General features: G+C 46.6%; 1 pseudogene; it reads right to left on the bottom strand.

The window, feature by feature from the left end:
* Positions 1-2996: 2996 nt before the first annotated feature.
* Positions 2997-20561, bottom strand: LOC143986688 (inner centromere protein A-like; annotated as a pseudogene).
* Positions 20562-21462: the final 901 nt, after the last annotated feature.

Genomic DNA, 21462 nt, shown 5'->3' with positions numbered 1-21462 from the left:
AAACGCTACCAAAAAAACTGTTAGCGATCGCAGGGATCAGGCCTAATTCTGCGAAAGCTGCAATTATGTGTTTAGTGTTTTGTAAGTGACAGTGATCGATCGATACTGCACTTGGGTGGGCTGGGCTGGGCTGGGCGGAGGGGCAAAACGCAGGTGCTAGCAGGTATCTGGGCTGATCCCGCTAACACTGCATTTTTGGGAACCCTAAACTGCTGGGGATGCTAGTATAGATCTGCTCAGATCAGATATTGATCTGTTCAGATACTATACCACTAAGGGAGGTGAATTCTGCATGCGTGGGTGTTAGCGGTACTGGCACTAACATGACACTGCCTGGGGCGACGCTAACCCTATCTGATCCTAAAACCTAACTTATATCACCTGCCGGGCGATCAGGGGGTTAAACTTTTATTAGGTAAAAAACGGCGGGTGCCCTGACACTATAAAAAACAAACTAACTAACCAGCTTCACCCGTAACAGTTATGCGGTGATCACTGGTGAAAGGGTTAACTAGGGGCAATCAGGGGGTTAAAACCTTTACTAGGCAGTATATGGGGGTACCTGATGCTATAAAAAGCTGATGATGAACCTAAATACTTACCTGTCTAACTAGCGTCACCTGTGACACTAATACAGCGATCCGGATAGGTTATCATGTAAAGCAGACTCCATTCCAGAGTGGCAGAGGTAGTTTCTGTCCCAGCAAGAAAGATCTCCCACACATGTGAATAGGTTCTCAGCATCAAAGGTTGACTTGTGACCATCAGGGAAGTCTGGAAAATCTCTACTTACCTTTCCTCGCTGCAGGGTTATCTGAGATTAGGGCTGAAACAACCAATCGATTAATCTACAACTAATCGATTACGAAATTAATCGATTACCATTTTCATAATCGATTAATCGGCCAGTAACAAAATGGGGTTAAAGTTAATGAGTCTGATGATATTTACCAGATTGTCCCTTTAATAGTATATCTCTCCTCTAATAGTATATGCAGTATATATCCTCTAATAGTATATACCAGGGCTTGACAAATTTGCTTGGAATCTAGGAGCCAGCTAAAAAAGTTAGGAGCCAGGTCGGTAACGGCGATCCGGACCTGTCCCTGGCCTGACATGGAGATGAGTGAGGGGAAGATAGCGCTCCCCCCCCCCACCTGGCGCCCTCCAAGTCATTGCCCATAGCTCTTAGAGGGACATTTTATTTTTATTTTTTTCAAATGACAACATTTTTTGTGCACGGAGACAGGATACCCCAGCTGTGCTGCCCCAGGCGCCAGGTCGCTAATTCTAGTCGCAAATGCGACCTGGTGCCCAGGGTTTGTCGAGCCCTGGTATATACAGTATATCTCCTCTAATAATATATACTGTATATCTTTCCTCTAATAGTATATACACTATATCTCTCCTCTAATAGTATACACAGTACATTTTTCCTGTAATAGTATATACTGTACATCTTTCCTCTAATAGTATACACAGTACATTTCTCCTGTAATAGTATACACAGTACATCTCTCCTGTAATAGTACATACAGTGCATCTCTCCTCTAATAGTATATACAGTACATCTCTCCTCTAATAGTATATACAGTACATCTCTCCTCTAATGGTATATACAGTATATCTCCTCTATAATGGTATATGCAGTACATCTCCTCTAATAGTATATAGCCTATAATAGTATATACATGACACTCGTATAATAGATGGGCTACTATCCCCCATATTGTAAACATCTATACATATATATATATACATATCTTAAACACTGCTACGTCCCCATACTCCCCCCAGAAAAGGAGACCACACCAAAATTGGAGTAAATAATTGGCCGTAGCAGCCAATAAACTTTCTTTTATTAAATATTCAAATAAATTAACATCAATAAACATAACTGTATAAAAACTGTAATAAAACTGTAGTACCCGTTAACTCCACCCGTTGGTCTTTGCAGGAAAAACCCACCACTCTAAACACCATCTCCAATCCGGCACTGCGGTACCTTAAAAACTAAAATAGGCCTCCAGCTGACCTGCTGGCTCGGAGACACAAACCACTGACCGCAGTGCACCCGGTAACCACCTTCCAGCTAAAACCACCGCTAGCTGGACCACCACCCACGGGCCCCATATCACCAATGAGTCCCGCCCTCTTCCATAACTGGGGTTTAACCTCCACCCGCAAAGACCAACACCACGCCGCTGCCACGACATCCTGGTATCTGAAATGCAAAGCAGAAACATTAATAACCACAACAAAACCCCCCAAAGATTAGGGAGGGAGGGTGGGAAGTTCTCTCCTCGTGGCCAGACTGATCCTGTGTGTGAAGCCACTCCCCCCTCTGGATGCCTGCTCCTCCGCCCCCTCCCCACATGACCAGAGCCTTGTTTAATTAACCCCCTATTCCCTCTGTCATGCCGCCCTGCGCTTATTGTTTCTCTTGCTGTGCTCCGGGCTCTCTTGACACTCGTATAATAGATGGGCTACTATCCCCCATATTGTAAACATCTATACATATATATATATACATATCTTAAACACTGCTACGTCCCCATACTCCCCCCAGAAAAGGAGACCACACCAAAATTGGAGTAAATAATTGGCCGTAGCAGCCAATAAACTTTCTTTTATTAAATATTCAAATAAATTAACATCAATAAACATAACTGTATAAAAACTGTAATAAAACTGTAGTACCCGTTAACTCCACCCGTTGGTCTTTGCAGGAAAAACCCACCACTCTAAACACCATCTCCAATCCGGCACTGCGGTACCTTAAAAACTAAAATAGGCCTCCAGCTGACCTGCTGGCTCGGAGACACAAACCACTGACCGCAGTGCACCCGGTAACCACCTTCCAGCTAAAACCACCGCTAGCTGGACCACCACCCACGGGCCCCATATCACCAATGAGTCCCGCCCTCTTCCATAACTGGGGTTTAACCTCCACCCGCAAAGACCAACACCACGCCACAGCACACCAGGGGAAAACCTTACCCTTGTGTGCCCCGCCAAACCCTCAAGGCTCTCTGAATCCCATCCTGCAACCCCAGGGCCCACAAGTCGATCCCAACATCATTAAGGTGCACCCCATCCCACCTCAGGAACCGCCACGTGTCCTCCTCCAGGTCCAAGTGGCGAACAGCCAATCCCCCATTCCTAACCACGAAGCCACTGACCTCCTTGTTGACCTTCTTTCTAGCCCTATTGATCTTGTCGACAGACCTGGCAAACCTCCATGAGGTCCTAGCCACCATGTCTGACCACACGATGACCATATGCGGGTAGGCCAACCGAAGCTGCCAAAAATCAAACTTGATATCCCGCACCAGGTCCAACATAGACTTAAGGCCTAAGTCATTGCCCCCGACGTGTAGGACCAACACGTCAGGAGGCCTGCTCAGACGTGCAAGCTTGTGCACCTCCGCAACCGTCCTCCCCCACAGCATACCCGGCACCCCAAACCACCTGATACAGGCATCCTGTCTGGAAAAGCCGAGCTGCCTCCCCTCGGGTCGAACATCTCCTCTCCTAGCCCCCCAATACACGTAGGAATGGCCTACAATCCAGACCAGGCCCTGAGCTCCACCTGTAAGAAAAACAAAACAACCCCCATCACCGTCTGTACTGCCCAAAAACCATGACACTAACCGAACCGTAATGCCCCCCCCAGTCCCCCTCGGTTAAACACCCAGCAGATGGGGGCGAACATACGATCGGAACCTCCTCGACTCCCACCTCCCAATCCGTTTGACAGCCGCCTCGTCCAACCCCCACCTAACCGCTTCCGTCGCAGCCCCTATACGAAACGAATGGGAAGAAAATTGCTGATCACCCAGCCCCAATGCCGCCAAACACTTCTTAAACACCGCCCCGAATTGAAACCTAGAGAGCGATGACCCATCCTGATGCACCAGCAACGACCCCCCCACCGCCGGCCGCAACGCCAAAAACCCCCTCACCAGTTCCACTGGGCACAGGGGAGAACCTTGTAATGCAAAAATTTGCACCTTCTTGCCCCTGCCCCGCTGATCTGTTTTTGACCGCCACAACCATATCGACAGCCTGTCCGTCCCGCACACCAAATCCGCCACCCCCAACCCCCCATGTTGTCGCTTCGAAGGGCTCACCAACTCACTTATCCTGAACGCCCCAAAAAATGCTAAGGCGAAAGCTGCGCGGAACAAAACCACCTCATAAACCGATGAACAGGTGACCTCCACCTGTGTCAACAACCTGCCCAGCAGCGCAAAAGACACCGGCCGTCTCTTGTCCCTGCTCGGCTTGGCGCGCCGGTAACCCCTCACTGCCTGCTTAACCCAGAAATCCTTAGTCAGATCCGGCCAGCCCTGAAATTTAAACCAAAACGCCAAACCAGCCAACTTCTTGTCCAGCCCTGACACTGACACCCCCCCTTCCATCTGCCTCGAAACAAAATACAAAACCAGCAGCCGCCGATCTCGTGCCTCCTGCTCATCCTCCACCTCCCGGACCACAGCCAACCATTCCCCCCACACCCTAAGGTATGCTGACCACGTGGCTTCGCTCACCGACCTTCTGATCCAACCGGAGAGTCGTCCAAAGCAATCTTCCACAGCCACTCGGGACAAGGGACCCCGCACAGCTCCGCCCCCGGTGCCAACTCCCGGAATCGGTCCCACTGAAAGCGAGACAACGCATCAGCAATGACGTTCTCTACACCCGGGAGATGAACAGCATAAACGAACACGTTCAACTGCAGGCACCGCAAGACGAGGTGCCTGAGTAACCGGACCACGGGGGGCGACGTCGCCGTCACCTTGTTAATCACCTGGACCACCCCCAAATTATCACCATGAAAACGAACCTTCAGATTTCGAAACGCATCCCCCCACAACTCCACCGCCAGCACCACCGGAAACAGTTCCAGCAATACCAGGTTCTTCACAAACCCTGCCTCCTTCCAAGAGTCCGGCCACGGTCCAGCGCTCCACTTACCCTGAAAGAAGGCCCCAAAACCCGCCCCCCCTGCCGCGTCCGTGTACAATTCAAGATCAAAATTGCTTACCGGACCCGACATCCACAGCGCCCTGCCGTTGAAATTAGCCAGGAACGCGTGCCAGCACTCCAAGTCCTCCCTGTGAACCTTCCCCAAGCGCACGTAGTGCTTAGGCGACTTCACCCCCGCGGTACTAGCCGACAGCCGTCGGCAAAACACCCTCCCCATCGGCAAAATGCGACACGCAAAATTCAACTTGCCCAGCAGCGATTGCAAAGGCCGGAGCTGAACTTTCCGCAAACCAATGATCCCGCGAACTTCTTCCTTCAGCGCCATCAACTTATCTTCCGGCAGTCGACACTCCATCCTGTCCGAATCTAGCACTATGCCCAAAAAACTCAACACAGTCGCCGGCCCCTCGGTCTTTTCCGGTGCCAGCGGGACGCCAAACTTCTCCGCCACATGCTCCAACGTCGCCAAAAGGACCGCACACACCTCCGATGCAGGCGGGCCCACGCAGAGAAAGTCGTCCAAGTAGTGTATGATCGAATTCACTCCCGCGACGTCTCGCACCACCCATTCAAGAAACGAACTAAAACGCTCGAACAGGGCGCAGGACACCGAGCAACCCATGGGCAAGCATCGATCCACGTAGTACTCCTCCTGCCAGCGACAACCTAACAGGCGAAAACTGTCCGGATGAACTGGGAGCAACCGGAACGCCGACTCCACATCCGCCTTAGCCATCCGCGCTCCCTGTCCGTACTTGCGTACCCAAAACACCGCAGCATCAAAAGACGTGTAGGAGACTGCACAAACTTCCGGGTCAATCGCATCATTCACCGAACCCCCTTTGGGAAACGACAAATGATGTATTAACCGAAACTTGTTGGGTTCCTTCTTTGGCACCACACCCAAAGGCGATATTACCAAGTCCGGAATTGGCACCCCCGAGAAGGGACCTCCCATGCGACCCAACGCCACCTCCTTGCGCAGTTTCTCCGTCACCACGTCCGCATGCTGCAGAGCAGATCGCAAATTGCGAGCGACTGGGGGAGCGGTGACCAGTGTGGATGGAATACGAAAACCCTCTGAAAACCCCCGGGCCAGCACCTGGGCCGCCTCCCTATCGGGATACCTATCTAGGAAGGGCCGCATCTTTTCCACTCTCACCGGCGTGTTCCCCCTTTCCAACCGCATCTCCGGGCCGACCTTTTCCTTGCTTAAAACAGCGGGACAGGGGGTGTCCGCCGCCACAGCCAGAACATTCGTGCTTGTACTTGCACGACCCCCCAAATTTGCAGGCTCCCTCATTGAACTGCCAACACAACCCCTTTTTTCTCGCGGCCGATAGTCCGGGGCTGGCGGACCCACCGGCCCCCCCTGGAAAAAACTGACTCGCCGGTCTCGCCGAAGTCATCAGACGCATCCAAAGACTGATGTCCTTGTGGTCCCACCGCAAGGACGGGCGTATCGCCCTACGCTGCCGGAATTGTTCATCATACCGCAGCCATGCCGTTCCCCCGTAGACTCGATATGCCTCTCCCACGGCGTCCAGGTAGCAGAATAATGCCGAGCAGTGTTCCGGGTTCTTCTCCCCAATCACGCTTGCCATGATCGCGAAGGCCTGCAACCAGTTTGCAAACGTCCTGGGAATGAGCCTATAACGCCTCTTCTCCTCATCCTCCTTCTTGCTGTCCTCCGGCCTAACCCTGTCCAAATTAAACTTTTCTAATGGCAAGAGCGCGAAGATCTCCACGTATTCCCCTTTCCAGATCTTCTCGCGCACCTCAGGCTTTAAATGAGCTCCGAGGGGCCCCTCGAAGCACACGTATACCTCGCACTTCGCCGCATCAGCTAATCTAACCAAATCCTGTTTTTTCGCCACTTCCGCAGCGGTCTCCCCCGAAGACTTAATCGCCTCTGCCCTGTCTGACCCCCCCACCCCCTCCGCGACGGGTACCGCCGGCCCCGCCACGGGCGCCGCCACTGGCTCCAACGCACGCACAGCCTCCGGTGCCCCCTCCCCCCTGCCCCCCCCTGGGGCCACCCAAGCAGCTGCCGGAGCCGCAACGCCCCCCCCACCGGGCTCAAACCTGCCCACCAATTCTTTCAAACTGGCGAGAAACCCCCGGAACCCGGAATCTGCCCCGGCTGCCTCGCTCGTTAGCGACACCGGAGGGGAAGGCACGGTCGCCGCCGACCGCCCCGCTGTCCCACGCCCCACACCCTCCACCCCCCCGCCCCCCACCCCCGACAAACAATCCCGTGAAAAAAGCAAAGCAGTCTTACCGTGATGCCTGGAGGGGGTCCCACCAGCCGAAGGTCCCGGCCCGACAGCCACCGTCTGTCCCTGCAGCACTTCCTCGTCCGACTGCGACAGCTCCCCTTCCGAGCGTGCGGCAACCATCTCGTCCTCTCCCGCCGAAGGCCCACCAGCAGATACTTCGCTAGCTGCCGGGGATCCGCGGTTCGCCATCTTCCTTTGCAGCGCGCCAGATCCGCTTGTGGACTTCCGCAAGGCCTTCTTTGGCCCAGCCCATGCCTGCTCGCTGCGCCGCCCACGGCCACCGCCAGCTGCCGCCTGCATGGCACCTCTGTCCATCACATCCGCAGCCCGCCCCCCATCAAAGTCCTGGAGCGCCCCGTCTGCCGCCTGCCGTCTCTCCAAGCCAGGGCGCCTGCCATCCGACCTCATCCATCCATTCCCGGGCTTCCACCCTCCAGCCCCAGTCTCAGTGTCCTCCGCATCCAGTCCTCCCCGGCCACCACGTCCAGGCCCCGCCCCCGCCGACTCCCGGCCAGAAGCCAGGGCCTCCATCCTCCTTCCAGTCCCCCTGCTGGGCCCAGCCACTGCCGCAGACGGGCCAGCGCCGTCCCCCCCAAGCCTGCCAACAGTCCTCCGTGGGTGTGCGCCCCCCCCCCCGCCCGCGGGCACCGCCGCGCGCTTCGCTGGCGGCCCCGAGCAGGCCCTTCCACGCCGCTCCGTACCACCGTCAATAGGGGAAGAAGGGGGGTCAGGGGAGAAGCGAGCCGGCGGCCTGGAACGCCGCGCTCGCACCGCTCGAGCACCCACCGGTTCAGCCGCCGGAGTACCGCCTCCCAGCGCCGCAGTCAAACGCTCCTCCAGCCATCCAGGTCCCCTGGATGCCGCTTCTGCCTTCAGCCGGGCGAACAGAGCCTCCACACCTGCCATGCTGCAAGTTCTCTCCTCGTGGCCAGACTGATCCTGTGTGTGAAGCCACTCCCCCCTCTGGATGCCTGCTCCTCCGCCCCCTCCCCACATGACCAGAGCCTTGTTTAATTAACCCCCTATTCCCTCTGTCATGCCGCCCTGCGCTTATTGTTTCTCTTGCTGTGCTCCGGGCTCTCTGTATATCTCTTCTAATAGTATTTACAGTATATCTCTTATAATGGTATATACAGTATATTTCTCCTCTAATGGTATATGCAGTATATACCCCCTCTAATATATACAGCATATCTCTTCTATCTGTTATTCTCAGAGTGGATTCGATATTTTGCTCCAAAACCATATAGTTGGTTATTTATATTTACGAATGCATATAGAAATATTTAAGAATAAATTGCCTTTTTTTAAAACTTTACATATTAACTAAATTATATACCATACTTTTTTTTAAGGTTATTAACCGATTAATTGAAACAATAATCGATCAACGAATCGATTATGAAAATAATCGTTCGTTGCAGCCCTGAGATAAACCTAATCTTCACCCTTCACGATGGGCTCCGAAACCTTCAGGAACAGGGGAACCTAGAGGTTACTCACGTTCCCGGACCTGCAACAGCACCCTGCCAGTAAAACTTTATGGCCCTACTACCAAAAAGTACTGGATCCCAGGGTCCAGCTCTCTAAAAAGAGAAGCATTCGCAAGCAAAACCTTGTTTCTTCGGACACGAGGCCCGGGTACCATTCCTTTGGCCCATGAAGGGACACTCTGAACGGATCCAGTCAGCATGGCTAGTCCCAGCAAGGAAGCTTCCAGTGGAGCTCAACACAGCACATCTTTACTCGTGACCAACACCTTAGACACTGGCGAAAAAACTGAGGACTCCCAGTAGTGGAGAAGCGTGACATGTTGGGTATCAATTTACTCGGCGTACCATTATCTTTCACAATATAAAAAAAAAAAAAAATCGGGCTAATTTTACTGTTGTCTTATTTTTTTATTAAAAAAAGTGAATTTTTTCCAAAAAAAGTGCGCTTGTAAGACCGCTGTGCAAATACGGTGTGAAAAAAAGTATTTCAATGATCACCATTTTATTCTCTAGGGTGTTAGGGGGTTCTAAGTAATTTTCTAGCAAAAAAAACTGTTTTAAACATGTAAACACCAAATCTGAAAAAGAGGCCTGGTCCTTAAGTGGTTAAAAATGAATGCTGATAACTGGGAAGTGTGCTTACGTCTTGATCAGCCATGTATGGACACAGCTGATCATGTGGTAAAGGGACACTGTGATTGACGATCACAGAGCACGCTGGGTGAGCACCGCAGTGGGCACAGATCTTGAGGTCATCAACAGAAGCCCTCCTAGAACTAAACGACAGCACTGTAGCCGTCATTCTGCTACAGCGCAGTCAGCAAGTGGTTAGAGGTTATAGTGTCAGAGATTAGCTATTTTCATTCCAATTCCTATGGAGATCAACTGGCAAGAATGTCACCAAGATTTAAAAAGTTAAAGCGGAGGTCGACCCTAAAGTGGACCTTCCGCTCATTGGAATCCTCCCCCCTCCGGCACCACAATTGGCACCTTTCAGGGGGAGGGGGGTGCAGATACCTGTACAGTACCGGTATCTGCACCCACTTCCGGCGTAGATTCTGCAGAAGGTACGCCCCTTTCCGAAAGTCCCTCGCTGCCTGCTGGGAAACACACGGATCCCAGAGACAGCGGGGACCATCCTTATTGCGCAGCGCGACTCGCGCATGCGCAGTAGGGAACCGGGAAATTAACCCGAAAGGCTCCACTTACTGATTCCCATACCCAAGATGGCAGCGGCAGCACCCGAGAGACGATCGAGAGACCGGCTTCGGGTGACGACATCGCGGGCACGCTGGGTGGGTAAGTGTCACTATTTTAAAAGTCAGCAGCTGCAGTATTTGTAGCTGCTGGCTTTTAAAAAAAAAAAAAAAAAACGGCGGACTCCCGCTTTAATAGTAATCCTACCACCATCTGATGTGGATGACTGTCGCGTCGGCATCCTTTGTGGCTCAGAGTCTGGTGGGTTGCTAATAGGAATCATTTTACAAGTGTGCAACCGAAGAGAAGGCCTGGGACTCTCAGCAGAAGGAGCCTAAAGAATAGACAAATTTGTTATAGACAATTTATAGGGATACACAATAGAAAGTTATTCTACTTTAGACTAAGTCTTGTCATCAATTATGTACAGTGCCTTAAAAAAGGTATTCAAACCGCTTGAAATTTTAATTTAAAGCTGTGATGTTCCCGGCGCTGTGATCAAACAGGCGGCGGAGGCGGCTCTCCTCTCTTCCCTTCACAGGCTGGCTGCAATATGGGGCACTCTGGCTGCAATATGGGGCACACTGGCTGCAATGGCGGACACCTCCTGTACCACCTCCTCTGTCTCTGACCATCTCCTGTACCACGTCTTCTGTCTCTGACCATCTCCTGTACCATGTCCCCAGTCTCTGACCACCTCCTGTACCATGTCCCCAGTCTCTGACCACCTCCTGTACCATGTCCCCAGTCTCTGACCACCTCCTGTACCATGTCCCCAGTCTCTGACCACCTCCTGTACCATGTCCCCAGTCTCTGACCATCTCCTGTACCATGCCCCCAGTCTCTGACCATCTCCTGTACCATGTCTCCAGTCTCCGACCATCTCCTGTACCATGTCTCCAGTCTCTGACCATCTCCTGTACCATGTCCCCAGTCTCTGACCATCTCCTGTACCATGTCCCCAGTCTCTGACCATCTCCTGTACCATGTCCCCAGTCTCTGACCATCTCCTGTACCATGTCCCCTGTCTCTGACCATCTCCTGTACCATGTCCCCTGTCTCTGACCATCTCCTGTACCATGTCCCCTGTCTCTGACCATCTCCTGTACCATGTCCCCTGTACCATGTCTCCAGTCTCTGACTATCTTCTGTATAAAAATATTTTTTTTAATATGTTTTGATATCGGTTTCGGCACCAAAAAACCCATTCGGTGCACCCCTAGTTGTAACATAACAAAATGTGGAAAATTTCAAGGGTATGAATACTTTTTCAAGGCACTGTATACACCAATAGCTGCCAACTTTTCATTCTAGAACCACCTAATTGCATTTCTGCAACCCACTCATCTTGACCTCTGCTTCACATGCAGTACAGTCTGCAGGATTAACAGCAGCCTGATTAAGTTCTAAAGGGGCACAGAATGAGTAGACAAAAACACCACATATTACTACAAATAATCAATTCTAGTTAAAAGGACAAACATAAGCAATTTGTTTCTTATCTCCTCAGCAGGTTCTGCAGCTTTGACCCTGCAGATTTAACAAACAAATTAAAGTCTGAAAAATCTAGCACCAGTCATTATACCACCTAGGATTTCCATTCATTTTTAAACACAACCATTATATACAAGACTAGTTGCAAGTACAATTCTTAACATGGTCACACAACCAATGAAGTCACCCAGAAGAGCAGTGGATTCAAGTACAACTGGTGATAAGTATATAATAAAGAGAAAAACAATAGCTAAGGCACTAGTCTAATAAAATTGTAACTTTTTTTTTAAAACAACCCATATCCAAACTTACACTAAGGTACTGAGGAAGCAGCTCCTTAGACAGGGTGATCACTAACTAGGACACGGTATCGAAGATAACTGAGCTGAATGGAGGTGAGCAGGGCTTGCCACTCACCATGCCACTATTGGCATCTTTGTGAGCTCCCTCTGTCTCTGCGCTGCAAGCCAGAACCACAGTGAGTACTGGGTGAGAATATGTTGGGGGCTTTGAAAAAGGGGCAAAGCCCCGAAACGCATATGCCCTTTGGAGTTCTGGCTTGTAGCACAGAGATAAGAAGGGAGCTCACACGGAATGCCGACAGAGGCATGGTGACCCGGTTCGCCTCCATTCAGCTCGGTGATCTTCGATGACTAGGAAAGCAGCAAGCCACACCTCATTTGTGGATGGAGGAATCTTACTTATTTCAATCAGCCCACTGGCTCGTTGAAATATATAACATAAGAAAACTTTACACAACTAAGAAAACTGTCAACTATTAAAACTAATCTCACAATCATTCTCACCTAACTTGAACAGTGACCTCTTCATCCACTATTTTAACTGAGCTCTGGTCTGCAAAAAAGGTAACACATTAAAGCAGAATTAAAATGGAACTTTAATGAAAAAATTAAGTCCTAGATGACTTCAGGCTGGTCCCTTTTGCATGCGTAGCTATATAAAAACAAACATTAAAAATAAGTGTCTTTACTGGTTAAAATGCAGTACTAACCATCTCACCCTGCTCTGCACATGCTCAATTTCTCCCCATTTTCAGGCACGAGTTTGTAAAGGCCGATCTGACAGCCTTAAAAACCATCCTATCCTTTACAGCCAAGGAAGCTGCTTCTATTTGATCAGCAACTGCCATTGTGCTGCACATGTGATCAACTATGGCACCAGCCATTTGATGATTTGACAGTTTGGTTGAAGACACAGGGAAATGTGATAGCAATCCTGGCATTCCAGGAATGTAACTTTTTTTTTAAACCATTCAGTTGAAAGATTAATTATGCTCTATGATATACTGTCTTTCAGGCACTCTGGGCTTCAGCAAAATTGCAACCTATGGTAAAAAGAATCAATCCTGGAGGCAATTTACAGCATACACCAATTTTGTTAGCATAATTAAAGGGGTTGTAAAGGTAATTTTTTTATTTTCTACATAGGTTCCTATAAGCTAGTGCATTGTTGGTTCACTTATCTTTTCCTTCGATTTCCCTTCTAAATGTTTTTTTTCTTTGTTTTCTTTGTCTAAATTTCTCACTTCCTGTTTCACCCCAGTAAGCTGTTCAGTTAGCTGTTCTGGCTGACTAACCACCAGCTCGGATGATGGTGAGAAGTTTACTGAGGAGAAACAGGAAGTGAGATATTCAGACAAAGAAAAAAAACATTTAGAAGGGAAATCAAAGGAAAAGGTAAGTGAACCAACAATGCCCTAGCTTAAAGGAACCTATGTAGAAAATAAAAAATTTACCTTTACAACCCCTTTAATAAAGCAGAAAGTATGTTCCTGGCTAAACAACATCCCCCCCGCCATCAAGTGGTTATGGGTAAAGTTCCACTTTAAAGTAGTTTTAAAAGCTCAAGGATTTTAACCTTCATGCATGAAGAAGAAACAAACCTTGTGTGTGCACGCAGAGGCCCACCCCCAAATACTCACCCAAGCTCCCTCTCGATCCAGCAATGTGCTTGAGAGCTGAGCTTCTCCCGGTTCTCTCAGTGGCTGAGACAGCAGCGGGAGCGCTACTGTCAATCATAGCCAGCAAGGCAATGAGGAAAGAGTAGGGGGCAGGGCTGATCAGTGACTCTGTGCGTCTCATGGATGCATAGAGCAGGGCTTGGGAGCTAGGACATACCAGTGCCCCCAGAACAAGCAGCTTGCTATTGGGAGCACTAAATAATGGGGAGAAGCAAGAGGGGGGGGCTAAAAAGAGAAGGATCAGGGCAGAACTGTTGTTTTCAGCAGCAGTCCCAAGATTAGGTGGAGTGCCTTTAATATTCCAAACAGCAAACAAAAAAAATATATATATATATATATAATATAATAAGCTACTTCATATTCTCTTAGGACACAACAAAGTGCCTCTGCAACATTTCACGTCTTTTCATATAGCAATTGAGACTGGTAACAGTGAGGTGAGATCAGACCACACCCCTATAGTTCTGTTAAAATGTGCACAGTGGTTGTAGGGTGGAGGAAAAAGTTTTGAGTCAGAGTTGAAGCCACAGCTTCGGAAATAATGTACCATGTTTAGAAAACAAGGAACACGCTACATGTAAATTCAAAAAACCTGTGGCGATTTCTCTATGTAATAAAGATTTGGAGTCCTTCATGCTCCAATCACTCAAGCATTTTCTCTTTTTGTCAAGAGCAAAGTGAGCACAACAAGATGATGTTGGTGCCAGCCCAATCTTGGGTGCATTATAAATTATCAATACAACATAGTTGGAAAGATAAGTGGGGTTTCATTACCTCGCTATTGGGGGGGGGGGCAAAGAGGAGTACTTACAACTCTTGTAGCTGGAAGTGGAATTCTCTGTAGCTCTCTTCTTCGTCATTGAGTAATGAATGGATTGCCCAACAGCTTCTCGAATCATGCATTCATGCTTCTTGTCTAAGGAGAACTGGTTAGCTAAGGAAGGCTGAAAGCTGACCGACTTGCGACCCACAATGCTTGTGACGCACTGAGCGTCCGTCTGACTTAGAGCCTGTAGGTCAGGGATATGCAATTAGTGGACCTCCAGCTGTTGCAAAACTACAATTCCCATCATGCCTCTGCCTCTGGGTGTCATGCTTGTGGCTGTCAGAGTCTTGCTATGCCTCATGGGAGTTGTAGTTCTGCAACAGCTGGAGGTCCACTAATTGCATATCCCTGCTGTAGGTGTTGTGCTGTGACTTGACAATTCTAATGACAGTGTTTTAGCGGCTTCTTCAACACGCTGGGGCATTTCACTTGTCAAATCTATAATTTCTTTATAAGCAAACTTAGGCGTGGAGCTGTCTGCAATCTTTAACTTAGCTGTGTGTGGCCATTTTCTTCAGGGGTGATAGGATTGAGGGGTTGTGTGATGGTCACTGAAGGTGGAGACTCTGGCACAGTTGGGACAAGTTTCTGGATTCTCTTTTTTCACTGAGCCCCAGGGCAATCATCTCTTCACAGTGCTGTTCTGCACTACGGCGTTCTTCAACATGGATCTTCACCTGCAGGATGCAATCATTGGATGCATTAATGAAAAATAAAGATCTATATAAAAACCGCGCTATTCAGCACCAGGAGAGGCTTAAACCAAATCAAATAAAAAGCTCTGTATGAATATAACGTACCTGCATGTAAAAACACTACATAGGCTGCTGCCCCCCGGACAAAAGGAAACCCCTTAGTAGGGTTCCTTTTAAAGAGTGAAAGTATTAGAATATTAACGGGTTAGTTGGCGCTACCTAGAAAACAGGTCTCCATTACAAAAGGGTCTTATGGAGAATAAATGAATGGAGAGGCAGGACACGGTCTTTACAAAAAGCCCAGTATTCCCTCTCAACCTACTTCTAATGACACTGTATATTGGCAAACCCAGAATCACATAAAGAGCCAGGACACCATGAAAAGCCCCAGCTCCGCCCAAAGAAAGGTTTAAATCAAACAATAAATGTAATAAATCTGTGGGCCACCATAGAAAAAAGGTCCCAAAACATAAATTGCTAATGACGGGGATTACTAATCAAACCCATTATAAATTAATACTACAAAACAGCAGAAATATCAGGAACTAATGATGTTAGAACAAGCCAGGATACTTCCCTAAAGAATATATATTCAAACACACATTCTCAAGTATGTTAAAAATACAGGCCAAAAGACCACATGTACCAGACTACATGTACAACCTGATGTGATTAAAGATCAAATCGCCTGAGATGCGACAAAATACATTCAGTGACAGGCCTATTAGCAACAGTAATGAAGAACCCTTTATCAGTATAAAGTGAAAAAGATATATATATATATATTTAAAGTACCGTGCACTAGTGAACAACCTGGGGTCACATAGGTGTACCCACCAGTGTGTAATGCCAAAAAATATATATATATATATATATATATATATACACCTCAAACAATATTAATATTAGATCAGTGTATAGTGGAAACCAAAAAGAAAATTATATGTGTAGGTCAAATAACTGAAAGTGTGAACGTTTCACACCCCAGAACCCAAACGGTTAAAAATAAAATTGTGTGTGTATTAGTGCATACAAAAAATAAAAATACAGTAATACAAAACCTTTTTGCGATAAAAGCTAAAAAACATGTGCGAAGTGCAATATCACCTAAAGTGAAAATAGTGAAATAAAAATGAAAAATGAGAAATTAAAAATAAAAATAAAAATAAAATCTGAGAATAAGTTACAAAAAATATATATATATAAAACATATGCAAAATGGGAAATATATATATATGAAAATAAGTCCCAAAAAAATATAAGTTCAATGGTATTAGTCCAAGGGATCCTAAAAAAATCCTTAACGTGACTTTTGTGCTTCCTATTCAGTCTTCACTGTGACTTCTGTGCTCCCCCACCAGGAATCCTACTCACCAGAAGTAGATACCCCTACAGGGGTTATGCGCCTTAAGAATCAATCTCCAGATATCCCGTTCTTAATTTAGTGATAGATGCCCGAGCCTGTATCAACTTGGAATCCACAAGTCCTCATGAGAAAAAAATGGAAGCCTCCATAGTGTAATCCGTATAAAAATGGTTTATTGGCACAATAAATAAAAATATATATAAGAAGCAAAAACAGCACAGCAAAAAATCAAAAATCAAAAATAAAAATAAACAACCAAAAAATAAAAGATGTTCAAAATGGCCACAATTCTCATAAAGTGGGCTATATTGTAGAACCACAGTTAATCAGGGGGTTAGTATGATAATCTCCCCTAAAAAGTTCCGGATTAACCCCAGAAACTACCATAGACCATATGTAGTATCATTAAGAACACAAACGGAAAAGTGGAAACACTAGTTCATAAAACCAGGACAAACCTCCCTATAGAGGTGGTAGATCACGGCTGTGTTCCCCCTGGGATAGGGCCCTTTCCGTAGTGTTCAAGAGCAAAAAGAAATCCTTCCTTCGGGGACCGTGTGATAGATACGCGGTTTGCGTTCCACCTGCGTACCAGAACACCAACGGCAACCCGGAAGTGACGTAACGGCGTGGTTCCGTCGGACGCGTTTCGTCATAGATGTCCTGTTGGATTCCAAGTTGATACAGGCTCGGGTATCTATCACTAAATTAAGAACGGGATATCTGGAGATTGATTCTTAAGGCGCATAACCCCTGTAGGGGTATCTACTTCTGGTGAGTAGGATTCCTGGTGGGGGAGCACAGAAGTCACAGTGAAGACTGAATAGGAAGCACAAAAGTCACGTTAAGGATTTTTTTAGGATCCCTTGGACTAATACCATTGAACTTATATTTTTTTGGGACTTATTTTCATATATATATATTTCCCATTTTGCATATGTTTTATATATATATATTTTTTGTAACTTATTCTCAGATTTTATTTTTATTTTTATTTTTAATTTCTCATTTTTCATTTTTATTTCACTATTTTCACTTTAGGTGATATTGCACTTCGCACATGTTTTTTAGCTTTTATCGCAAAAAGGTTTTGTATTACTGTATTTTTATTTTTTGTATGCACTAATACACACACAATTTTATTTTTAACCGTTTGGGTTCTGGGGTGTGAAACGTTCACACTTTCAGTTATTTGACCTACACATATAATTTTCTTTTTGGTTTCCACTATACACTGATCTAATATTAATATTGTTTGAGGTGTATATATATATATATATATATATATATATTTTTTTTTTTTTTGGCATTACACACTGGTGGGTACACCTATGTGACCCCAGGTTGTTCACTAGTGCACGGTACTTTAAATATATATATATATATCTTTTTCACTTTATACTGATAAAGGGTTCTTCATTACTGTTGCTAATAGGCCTGTCACTGAATGTATTTTGTCGCATCTCAGGCGATTTGATCTTTAATCACATCAGGTTGTACATGTAGTCTGGTACATGTGGTCTTTTGGCCTGTATTTTTAACATACTTGAGAATGTGTGTTTGAATATATATTCTTTAGGGAAGTATCCTGGCTTGTTCTAACATCATTAGTTCCTGATATTTCTGCTGTTTTGTAGTATTAATTTATAATGGGTTTGATTAGTAATCCCCGTCATTAGCAATTTATGTTTTGGGACCTTTTTTCTATGGTGGCCCACAGATTTATTACATTTATTGTTTGATTTAAACCTTTCTTTGGGCGGAGCTAGGGCTTTTCATGGTGTCCTGGCTCTTTATGTGATTCTGGGTTTGCCAATATACAGTGTCATTAGAAGTAGGTTGAGAGGGAATACTGGGCTTTTTGTAAAGACCGTGTCCTGCCTCTCCATTCATTTATTCTCCATAAGACCCTTTTGTAATGGAGACCTGTTTTCTAGGTAGCGCCAACTAACCCGTTAATATTCTAATACTTTCACATTGGATGCATTAGCAAGATCTTGCAGTGGTTTCTCCAATACTGGCATGTCTGCTGTGCTGGCTTGTTTCCATGCCTGGGTCATTCTCTTGGGCTGGTCAGCATGTTCCTGAATAGATTCATTAAGTGGTTTATTAATTTGTTTGGTGGAGAGCCTGCGCATAGATGAGCTCCAGCTGGCACTGCTTAGTCTCCTGGATATCCTGCAAAAAACAACCATTGCTTTAAGTTGTGCATGCGATACAAATATTAAGTTATAATAAAACATTTTAGCACATGTGCGATTTCTTAAAAAAAAATGCAATAAGCACATCTTCAACTACGGGAGATGGTTCCTCAGTGCTTTGTTCTACCAATGCTCATCCCAGGTCAGCAAGCACTTTTACCATTTTGTCAAAATAAATTAAGACATTACGCCACCCATCATTTGCACAGAAAAACTTTGGGAAACCAGCAGTGGAGGCTTTTTCTTCCCAAGCCAAAAGCCAAAGCCCTGCAGTAAAGTAATTCTAAAAAGGTTGCGATAAAAAAATAAATAAAAAAAAGCAGGGAGCAGATATCTGTCAAATTCAGGAATTTGCTCCCACTTCCGGGCATAGATCGCTGCACTTTCTGCTGCAAACTACGCTATGTGCTGCACTCAGCCCCCCCCCCCCCCCCCATTTGTGTTCTGGGAGACAGAGGTCCCAGAAGACAGCAGGGACCATTTATCATGCACAACGCGACTCGAGCATGCGCAGTAGGGAGCCAGGAGTGAAACAGAACGTCTTCACTTCCTGGTTCCCTTACTAGGAATGGCTGTGGCAGCACCTGGGAGTTGAACCGAATATTGGCTTTGTGTGCATACATCGCAGGTTCCCTGGACAGATAAGTGTCCATATATTAAAAGACAGCAGCTTCAGTATTTATAGCTGCCAACTTAATTTTTTTTCCCTAGGTGGAACTCCGCTTTAAGCATGGAACAGAGCATCTCTATAAAATGGAGCCTCACTAAGACACTATTTTCTGTGCTGGGTATAGGAGCTTTAAAGTGAATTTACCGGGTGACCACATTTTTAGTGTCAAACTAAAGAAACCCAGTGATAATTGTACAAGCTTGTAAACCCTTACCTACGCTAAAGAACTAAATTCTTGCTGCTGCAAGGGAGACTGAACATCACCTTCACTAATCAAAGTATGCCAAGGCACCCCAGACCTTGCCTCTTCTTGCAACACAACTACATCACATGAATGTGTCAATAATGCTCGCATGACTGAAGATTTAAGTGAGCAAGTGGCACACACTGCTTAGTCATAAGGTACTTTTTTTCTGCTCCTGGGCCACCCTCCGATTCCAGGCCCCCACCTTACATAAGTTCTTGAGTTTTGTCTGTAGTGATTGATGAGCTCCGTCCACCTCAGATATAATCTCCCTGCTGTTCAAAGATCCAATATAAGCACCTTGACTATAAAGGCTTCCACATGTAGACTGGCAAGACCGGGCTTATTATTAGCACCAGGCTGTAGGTATAGCCTGGGAGTTAGGCACTTCCAAGGCTCTAAGAAAATTAGTTGAAGTGAAATCTAAGTGCCATCTCCACAAGGTGCCCGCATATGTGTCAGTATTATTAGTTTGAAGACCTAAAGTGTTCACAATATCATTGTAACACACAGCTGTGGTGGCACTTTTGAGCTGGTTATAAGTAGCACAGTGAGGGAAAGATAAACAGAAAGAGCTGTGCATAAATGATCCAATAGTATCATCACTGCTGCAGCAGTTTCCTGCACCCACTCGGATCCCTATTTAAATCTGGCACAATAGAGATTCTTTTCTTTCTGTGTCTCTTCCGAGACGGTGTCTTTGGCATCAGTTGTGGCTCATCAGTGAAGTCACTGTTGGCAAAGTAGACAGCTGGAATTATTATGCAGACAATAAAGCCACTGATTGCAGCAACCTGCACAAATCAGGAAAATAGAGACACAAAAATCACGTTTATTGAACGGACATGTGGAAAAGGGACGGGACTGTTGCTGTACAGAAGAGAAGTGAGTTTTGCAGGACATTTCCATCAGTGCTTGAATTACAATGAAGATGTAGACAACTTGGCCATAATAAAAACATTTGCAGCTTGAGAGGTTATGTGATAAGTTGCTGATCCTGCTATACTCACTTGCTGAACATCTTCCTGGCTGCCTCCTCTATCTCCATCAGACATACCATGTGCTTGCTGTCCAGATGCCACACAAAATCTTCTGTTTTGCCGGTACATACTGGCAGAAGACGTCACACAACTGCGCAATTGTAACTTATCGTAACGCAGAGCCGTATCGCTAAAAATGGCCTGGTCATGAAGGGGGTAAATCTCCTGGGGCTGTAGAGGTTAATCTTGGTTTCATGTTCTGTTCTATGACTGAGGATCATTTTTAATGACATTCTTGTAATGATAAGGTATAGATCTACATGGATGGGAGAAGCTTTATTTAGGGTTGCCATCTTTTCTTCAAGCCAAACCCGAACACTTTAGCGGCACAGGGCACATTTGTTTTCGTAGTATACACAATAGGATTATAAAAGACCTGGGACACCTTTGGGTGCCCCAAGGAGAGTGGTAATGCAGCTCGCTGTGGCAAACAGATTTTTGTGTGACTACAGTGGAACCTTGGTTAACGAGTAACGTGTTCGGAGCCATTTGGAAATGCTCTGAATCACTCAGAAATAGTCGGAAACACTCAGTTCCTGAGTGTTTCTGAGCCTTTCCAAGGCTTTCCGAGTTCAGCCGACTTGTTCCCGAGTATATCCGACACCCCCCACCTCTGGCCACATGCGGTATTGCATGCAATAAAAGTCAATGTGGAACGAATTATCTTCATTTCCATTGACTTCTATGGGGAAACTCGCTTTGATATGCAAGTGCTTTGGAATACAAGCATTCTCCTGGAGTGGGTTATGCTTGTAATCCAAGGTTTCTAAGTTACTTGGGGAGCCACAGCCCAGTCTAAATAATGTGTCCGGGTTTCAGGCAGACTGAAACCCGGACACAAGATTCCAAACCCGAACTGTCCGGGTGAATCCTGGACAGGTGGCAACCCTAGCTTTATTCTGGAGAAAGACAGACAGTGCAGAGCATAGAATTGTCTCTTATCACACAGAACAATCTAGTAGTGTGACCTCCATGTGTTATAGT

The sequence above is a fragment of the Lithobates pipiens genome, unplaced genomic scaffold (assembly GCF_037356315.1).
Source record: "Lithobates pipiens isolate NorthernLeopardFrog02 unplaced genomic scaffold, aLitPip1_a1.2 Scaffold_18, whole genome shotgun sequence".
Taxonomy (NCBI): Eukaryota; Metazoa; Chordata; class Amphibia; order Anura; family Ranidae; genus Lithobates; species Lithobates pipiens.
This window is presented reverse-complemented; position numbering and strand designations above follow the sequence as displayed.